Source organism: Hyalella azteca, unplaced genomic scaffold, assembly GCF_000764305.2.
Source record: "Hyalella azteca isolate HAZT.00-mixed unplaced genomic scaffold, Hazt_2.0.2 contig16646, whole genome shotgun sequence".
Taxonomy (NCBI): domain Eukaryota; kingdom Metazoa; phylum Arthropoda; class Malacostraca; order Amphipoda; family Hyalellidae; genus Hyalella; species Hyalella azteca.
In genome coordinates, this window is record NW_025946460.1 from 260,601 (window position 1) to 269,994 (window position 9,394).

Sequence of the window (9,394 nt, forward strand, 5' to 3'; positions counted from 1 at the left end):
GTGTTGTTACAGCGTGTTGTGTTGTTACAGCGTGTTGTGTTGTTACAGCGTGTCGTGTTGTTACAGCGTGTTATGTTGTTACAGCGTGTTGTGTTGTTACAGCGTGTTGTGTTGTTACAGCGTGTTGTGAGATTTTAATGATTTTTCTGTAATGGTGATTTTTTACATCAGTTCTGATATACTCGTATTTTTGTCTGGTGCCTCTGCTAGTTTCCCAGGGTTCATTTCAAATTGTTCTGCCAATTTGGTCACTGATGTAAGTGAACAAATCTTCCAGTCATACGATGACACTTACTTGCCGACGATCGCGCAGCTTCAAACTAAAATTAGTGAGGGTAATTTTCTCTTTTGTGTCATTTATACACCAAACTTGGTTGATGGTTCCTTAATTGTCAATGCGGAGAATTGTATCTATTTCTTGATTTTTTATATACGACTCAAAAATGGGTACTCTATGAACTACTGCTTATTGATACATGATGAAGATCATGAATTCAATTACTGTTCCGATTACTGAGATCTGCATTGAGAACTTTATTGAGAAATGAGTCAGTAGACATGGTAATCCTATTATCTGTATTTTGCCCTCACGCTTAGAAGATGAACGGTTTATATTGTACAAATAGTGACAAATTCAGCATCTAGTTCTGATACTCCATTTGCCTGACCGAACTGTCTCATAATGACCCACACGAAGTAAAAAGCTGCATCGTCATTTGGACAAATCTCACTTGTCCCTCTGAGTGCAGCTTGCCCGAGAAGGTCCCATGCTAGGGAGGCACAGCCTGTGGCATCGGGTGCTTTAGACCTCATGAAAATCAAAGCCTGATTATAGGTGGCTGATGGTCGGCCAGCGCTGCACCGGTATAATTATAAGCAGTGGCTGCAAGGTGTTAATTACGGCTGCGTTTGGGCTTCCGTCGTTTCCTGCGCTCGCCTCATTTCCTGCGCGTACTCCTAGCCCCCAAGTTCTTGTGTAACCCAAGCAAGTAACGAGCTCCATCCTTCAAAAGCTTTTCTCCACAGTCTCCGCCACTTTGATCTCAACGTGACCAAGCCATCCAGCAACATCCTTTTCGAGCTCCGTACAAAACCCGGTGGCATATCACTTGTTGGGCAATTTTGGCCGGCAATTCGACGGCCGCCACTTTGATCTCAACGTGAACAAGCCAAAGAGTAATCATTCAGCAACATCCTTTTCGAGCTCCGTACAAAACCCGGTGGCATATCACTTGTTGGGCAATTTTGGCCGGCACTTCGACGGCCGCTAATTACGAAGGGCGTACTGGATGGCCACGGCGCTAATGCATGCTATTCAATGAAGTTGTTTTTAGAAGCGTTATCAGATCGAAGTTCTAAAGTAAATAGGCGTGGGAGCTCCGTCTCTTCTTACCGCTTCGGATCCACGATTGTTCTATTGTTCGAAAGTTTCCGTTGCTCTTACGAGTAATCGTTACTTAAAAAGTTACCCATCACCTGCAGTAATGAGAACCCGATGTCATGTTCAAATGCATAGCCGTTGTCGGGACTTACTTGTTTGTTTGTTCGAATAAACAGACTTACTTGATCTTTTGCTGCTAAGTCCTTGTTTGTACAACGGTTTACAAGAATTTGCACGACAAACTTTTAGGCAGTTTATTTAATTACGTACTTGAAGGTTTCTTGGCTATTTTTCGATGCTGTAACGACAAATCTGTAACTATTTGACGTAGCCGTTAAAGTTGAGATCTCTTTTGGACGATATTGTGATCGCATATCAATATGAAATAGATTCATTGCACTTCGTGAATGTGTTTCACTGAAATGTATTCAAGATCATGTAACATCAATGCTAATAGTACGTATTTCATGTAGCTGTATCATGTAGCTTGTACTGTCGCATCATTCAACGTTGTCTCTTATCGCGTTTGTTAAGAAATTCCAATGGAGTTTCTCTTTCACAAATTTGTTGCATTGATTTTACAGTGTTAATATTTTCAGGTGATTATTGTTAGAACCTGTTGCAGCTTGACTAATGCTGAACTGTATACGTAACATTATTTTATCAGCAGTGGCAGTAAACAAATGCTGCACAGATAGGAGTAGCATTACCATATATATTGCGCATAAAATAAACTGAAGCAGTGTGACAGCGACAGCATTGTTTAACTAGCATTACATTACATATAACAGCAAGGCATTTTAAATTAGTGTTGCATTGCATAGTACAGCTGTGCATATTACATCAGCGATACATTTATACGACTGCAACAGAGTATCAATGTACAGCATTGTTACAGCATTGTTAAATAAGCCTCTCAGTAATACAACTGGACACAGCAGGGCTATTTCAGCCGCCGCAAGACAAGACCAGCAGCACCACCGCACAGGACAGCACCAGCATCACCACAGCACCAGCAGCACCACAGTACCATCAGCACCACCAACATTACAGCACCACCAGCACGACAACACCACCAGCACCACAGCACCACAGCACTACAGGACCACAGCATCGTCAGGCAGCAGCAGGATGAGGCGCGGGAGAAGGAGGAAGATGTAACCTGATCCACGGAGAAGAAAATCGCTCAGAGGAAACGGCAATAATTGCTGAGAACAGAGCCAAGCCGAACAACAGCAGCACCAGCAGGTCGGTAAGAACAGAACTGCTAGTGCGGCCAAGCAATAACATGCTTCATGTGAGAAGTAATTGAATTACGGTATTTTACAAAGAAAATGAAATTTGATAAAATCCTGCAATTGGGATCCGATAATGTTGACATAAAGATTCTCTCATCACCATGGAATAAAATCATATGAATCTAGGTTATCGTGAGTAACTGTTTCAGGTCATGTGTGTGATGATAGCTGAAATCTCGGTCGTGTGGATGCGGTAGTTTTACCACGCCACACCAGGTTTATATGACAAAAATCGCCGTACGCACTCATATTTTATCTAGAGTTTGCATAAAATAACGTATCCTGTCTCAGTAATTCCAGAGAAAAATATCGGGAAGTAACCAAGTTGTTTACGTTTCCTATATGAGTAGCTTTTGGTGGGGGCGATATTCGTGATACGACGGAATACGTGAGACGGAAGAAAGTTTGTCCATGAAAAGTTTCACTTAAATGAAGTATCAAAATCAATTGTTTTGTTTGGGTAAACCGTAACAAACGGTAAACCGTTGCTTAGTGACAATCATGAGGTGTAACTTGTTTCTTGTTGCTCGACATTTACAGGTTTTACTTCTTAGGATTTGATTCTGAATTTTAAATTATTTTCGCTCGATCCCAAGACGACACAGTTTGTGTTATCTTGCGCTTTAGTGAGTGTGAGAAGTCGATGTTCGCGTGATTGTATTTGGTTCTCGCAGGGTTGCCGTGTGGTTTTCAAGAGGTTAGCGTTAGGGTGCAACGGGGTTGCGCGAGAGGTCGAACGGTCGGACCGACAGGATGTGACGCTAGAGCTACCGGCACACGCCGTGCGCAGCGGTTGCCGCCACGGTGATCAGGTCTCGCGGTTGCCACCATATGGCCCAGATCGTGTTCACTTTAGCATGCAAAGCGCATTGTCTGCCCAAATGTCGGACGATACACGTCGTCGCCTTCGCAGAACGCCCCCGCCTCGCAAGATAGACGTCCTTTTCATTTTTTGATTGAAATTCATCTTTGGAAAATTGAGGTTTTCACCTGATGCTCATGCATTGTTCTAGACGCAGGGAGAATGTGAGCCTGAAGAAGATAAAATATACGTGGAATGAAACTATCTTTGATGTTCAAATGGTGCGAGCCAAAAGATACTGTAGTCTTCAAATAATAAACTCACATAACAACACGAGTAATAAATAAAACTACTGATAAAATTGTGGGTGTGGAAACTATGCACCCGTATTAAGTTTCTGTCACGTGGAATATTTCTGAAATTCAATCACTTTTACCGGTTGATCCAATTCATTTTAAACTGATTTGCTTTCTGCTTTGTAAACATAACAACGAAGAGGACGCCAGGCACTTAAATAAACGAGGGAGAGGAATGACCGATTTTTTTTTCTGCAGTTCAGCTTGAAGTTGACTCTAAGGGCATTGGATTGCTCCCTCTATTTGATTATTTTGACGGAAGAGCAGCTGTAAAGTTTGCTTGCAGTGATCGATATTGACGTCGCTTCAAGGAGTCCACGATCGAACGCTCTAAATATTCTGGCCTGGTTCGGCTCCTTCCGCTTCCTGTTTTTGAGATGTCCTTTCGGAAAACACGGATTTTTCGCGATAATATTTCTTTTTTTTCTGTGGGAAAATGTCATGAAACGCAGATATTCTTCGGAATATGTGCGGAAAACAGAGATTTTTCTCGATAATAATATTTCATTTTTTTTTTCTGTGGGAAAATGTCATGAAACGCACTTATTTTATCAGTTGAATATTTTTCAGTTTTTTTTGTTACTATCCAGGTTTATTCTGATCGTTGAAGATATTTTACAATTCTCGCTGAATAATCACTATTATTACAAATTGTTATTGATAGGTGTTATTATTTAATATAATTAGATTCTTAATCACGGGTTATTAATGATGTTCCCAATAGGGTTTCATAAAGTTTTTAGCCGTAATTTTTTTGCAACAAGATTGTACATAAATTACCTAATAATACGATAGATAGATGAAAGTAAAATATTATCATTTTATGAAAAGTAATTAGGCAATAATGTTTTTTTAATTGGAGTTCACCGAGTACAAGATCTATAAAACGTATTCTTAATTCAGGGGTAGCGCAGCGAATGTGTGGCGTGTTGTATAGCTACGGTGCATAAACCTAACTAAAGCAAGTTATGTTAATAAACATAACAAAATAAAATTAAAATAAAATTGTTTAAAAATAAACCTAACTAACACGCTGATCGAGCGAAAATAATACGCTCATTTCCATTAATTGAGGTTCCCTGATTACGATTTTTATAGGCTGCATTTAAAACTTGAATGACCTAGTCAGCTAACATGCCCAATCTTAATTATTAATGAACATTCATATCATGATCAGTGCATATTATCTGAGATCCTGTTTATAGTATACCAATGCCTCTTATTTATGATTGGATATAGGATACCCTGGCTCAATATGCGTGATCGTCGTACCCTCAATACGATTACGTGAACACGTAATTACGTACACGTGCGCGAGCAACACCTAGTGATTGAACGAGCAATATCGACGAGATGGTCAATAAGCAGAGCAACATTGCATGGTTCGTGCGTTGCCATGAGAGGAAACGAGATCAGCGGGTCATAGGGAGTCCCTCAATCACAGGAAAAGTGTGGCGCGAGGGAGGATATGCTATCAGAGTTGCCGGTAGAGGGGAAACTCTGCACCTGGTCCTCCCTTGCCGGGTTATGGCGCTGATTTCGTTGCTGTTTATATTGTGTAATTTTGTTCCTAGCCTATTTTTAGCGCATTTTCCCATCTATGGAAAAAATGCTCTATTGTGCTCGCCATGTCCGTCCATCCGTCTGTCTGTCTCTCCGTCCGTGACTTCACGTTTTCCTCGACGAGAAAAGGCGCTCTCTGTCACTCACTGCAGTGAGTACTGAGTCATATTTTTTATGTAGATGGTATGATATGAATTAGGGTGTGAATTGCTTATGATATGACATCTACGTTTTGCTGGGGCGTTCCTTTAGTGTGTCGCTGATTAAATTGTCGCGAGTTTGACTAAATACGTTCACATTGAAAACGTGTTATTCGCCTTGTTTCTGTCAATTTATCCTCATGAAAAATATTCATTTGTATTTGTGACTGTAACAAATTAATCTAGCAACAAATCTTTCCTTCCTATCTTAAAAAAATTAATCCTTTTTAGCGCATTTTCTCATTTATGAAAAAATGCACTATTGTGCTCGCCATGTCAGTCTGCCCGTCTCTCTGTCCGTCTGTCTGTCCGTCCGTGACTTCATGTTTTCGTCGACGAGAAAATGCGCTTTCTGTCACTCACTGCAGTGAGTACTGAGTTATATCGTTTTTTTTGAGTGGCCGATGTACGACGAATGGTCGGCCGACGCTTGTTCTGCTCTAATTTTCATCAGTGTTCTTCTGCCTCAGATACCCCACCACGGACAGCTCCCAGACTGAGGTTCCAGAGAGGGCTTCTATCTATTGATTTGTGCGCAAACTTCCGTTTCCGCGAGGACCGAGAGTTCATGTTATATTGGTTGGCTCGGGATGCCCCTGCCACGGAATGCTTTTTTACACGGCAATCTTATCGACCAGATCCTTCCGACCACCTCATTTCATTGCGGTGATTGAGGCACGTGTTTGAGCGTGCCCGTGACGAGATCACATGCACGGCACGTGAGGGCATTTCTGTTTGTTTTAATATATCGAGAAATATCATTTCTGCTACTTTACTTCCTGTCTGATTTTTGTTTGTTTTCATACATCGAAAAATATCAAAACTAAATCAAGTTACTCCTAATTATATGAAGTAGTTCTGCTACTTTATAAAGTTGCTGTCAGAATCAAGAGTATCGAGTATCAAGTTACTTCTGATTCCATACTTTATTTTTAACTTAGATAATCAGATTAATATAAATGTGAATATTAAATTGAAAGACAATATTTTACTTTATATGTTTTATTTGTACCTTTTATATGCTAAAAATATTCCAGCAATGCAAAAATTCTGAACTGTTCTTTAGATCTAACTCATAATATTATTACTGAAATGATGAAATATTGGTGTTTAGTTGCATTTAGGAAATAATGGCAGGTAAGAAGATATTGTTAAAAAGCCAATAATTTTTATAATCAACTATGGTATTTCAAAGTCAATGCGAATAACTTGGTAATTAACATCTTCAGATAATCTGACGTAATTTATTATCGTAATTAAATCACAACAATTAACTTGATTACGATACATTACCACGAATCTTGAGATACAAATAACATTGTAAGAAGTCCATTATTGTTCTCCACTAGTTTCTTTTTCCAATACTATAGAGAAAGATGAGAACCGCGTATAACGTGGGCAATTGGATAGCGTCCTGTATGCAGAACTATAATTTACGCGTGCAGTCAATTATTCAGCATTAACATTAAGTTCGAGTGTTTGTTTCGTAATCGAACGAGCAGTGATACATTTCGAATAAATAATTGGCGACAGAAATGATCTCGTGGCCGGAAGCTTGAAGTGACCTCAGACACATGACGCTCGGCCGGCGTGACCTGACCGCTTCCTTCGGCCCCGACGCGACATCCTACGAGACTTCCGGTGACCCAAGGACTGTGACCAGCCCTGACCATGCTGCTCTGCCTAGTCCTGACCATGCTGCTCTGCCTAGTCCTGACCATGATGCTCTGCCTAGTCCTGACCATGATGCTCTGTCCAGTCCTTACCATGCTGCTCTGCCTAGTCCTGACCATGATGCTCTGCCCAGTCCTAACCATGCTGCTCTGCCTAGTCCTGACCATGCTGCTCTGCCCAGTCCTGACCATGCTGCTCTGCCCAGTCCTGACCATGCTGCTCTGCCCAGTCCTGACCATGCTGCTCTGCCCAGTCCTGACCATTTCATTATTCTATCTCAGACCAGCACATTATTTCCAGGCATGATCAATCCTATAGGAATGATCCTCTATTCGTCATGCTCTTCTTCCGTGCTCTGCCCAGCACAAAACTCTTAATCTTTACGATACGGCATAAAATTAGATATTCGTGGTGGTTATCTTATTTTTTCTCCATTTTGTATAATCATTTCCTATTTCTCTGCTACTTACATACCAATTTTTGCGTCCTGCCTAACGGTCCCTGTATCCTGTTCTTTCTAACAAATTACTGGGATTTTCTTCATTATTTTCCCAGTAGCTTTATGGTCCCTATTTTTTATTTGATTTAACAGCATCACTTCTAAATAATTAGGCTCATGATGAACCTGGCAATTATTGAATATCTATTTCCATCACTTTTAAAGTGCCTGTAACAATAAAAACCTCGAATAATTCTAGTAATTCCAGTAGCTGAAGGAAATCTTCAAGGAATTTCTGCAGATGTGTCCTAAATCAGAGTCTAGGTACCATGACCTCGTTAATTACTGCCCTATCCGTTATTGGTCATCCAATGAATGATCGTCAGATCTATTTTAGAAAAGGACGAATTCGACCTTACCCAGGTCAGCCTCGGGAGTCTAGCCTGAAATAGACGCTGGTCAGACCCAGCCTGGCCTACATGGACTAATGTGGTGCTTTCCTTGCAGTGCAATGAATTGAAGCTCTGCGTTTTGCATCTTAATTAACACGAGTATTGTCATATACATTTTTAACTGCATGTGTTTTGCTCGAGTGGTTCTTATTAGTTGAATGTACTGAGCTTTCGACGTACGTGTTACTGGTATGCATTTAATTGAGGCTGCTTAAACGAATTTTTATAGATAAAAAATCGGAAGAATTCAGTAAAAAATTTACATTTTCACGGTACAAGTTTACCCCACTAAAGGCTACCTATTTGTACCTCTAGAATGAATTAAAAACTATCCCGTTACAGGTTCGCATGTTTCAATTGAATTTTTATTAAATTTGGGGATTTAGATGCAAGATTATCTGTTGACGATATCGCCTGATGCCATAAAAATATATTTGAGAAAATCACACTGGAGACGATCATGCAAACTCGCTACTTTGCGCTTCTCAGTGAAGAAAATTTAGCATAAGTTTATTAAAGAGAAATCGTATGTGCCGTCGTATGGCAAATGGATACAGTGTTTATACTACCACTTTAAGAGATTTTTTTCAATAATTGGATCGTAAAGCGTACAATAAGAATTGTTAATTCATTATCTGATATAAATTCGTATGAATTTAGGGATTATAACGACAATTTAATCAGAAATCATGTCATATTGCAGCATTGCTATCATATTCTGGCACAACAAAGCGGTAAAAGCCTTTGCCCACCCAAGGGACCAGAAGATCTCCCCTTGGGACCCTTGTAACACCATTGAATTAGGCTGTGCATTTACAGCGGCTGTAGAGGGCGATAATTGGAGTAGGCTGTATGCATAGGCCTCCCTACACAAATTTTGCCCGCTGGTCGACAGATGCAAACTTGGGACTAAGTCCCAATTCACTCAATATCTCCAGCGGCGGCGAGAAAACCTCTAGAAAGCGCAGTGTGTGAAATTATTTGCAAATATTATGTACAACTGCATAAAATCAAGATCACTCCAATGAGAAAATCCTGCGAATAACATATATGTAACCTAAATTATATTCGTCACAATATATTGCTCAATAATGAATCTTGATTATAATAATATCCATGTTGCAGCTCGAATTCGGGATAGTGTACGATCCCTAAATGACGTGTCTAATTACGATCTGTATCCGATTATGACCAATTTCCTGATTTTACATTTATTGCAAATTATACAC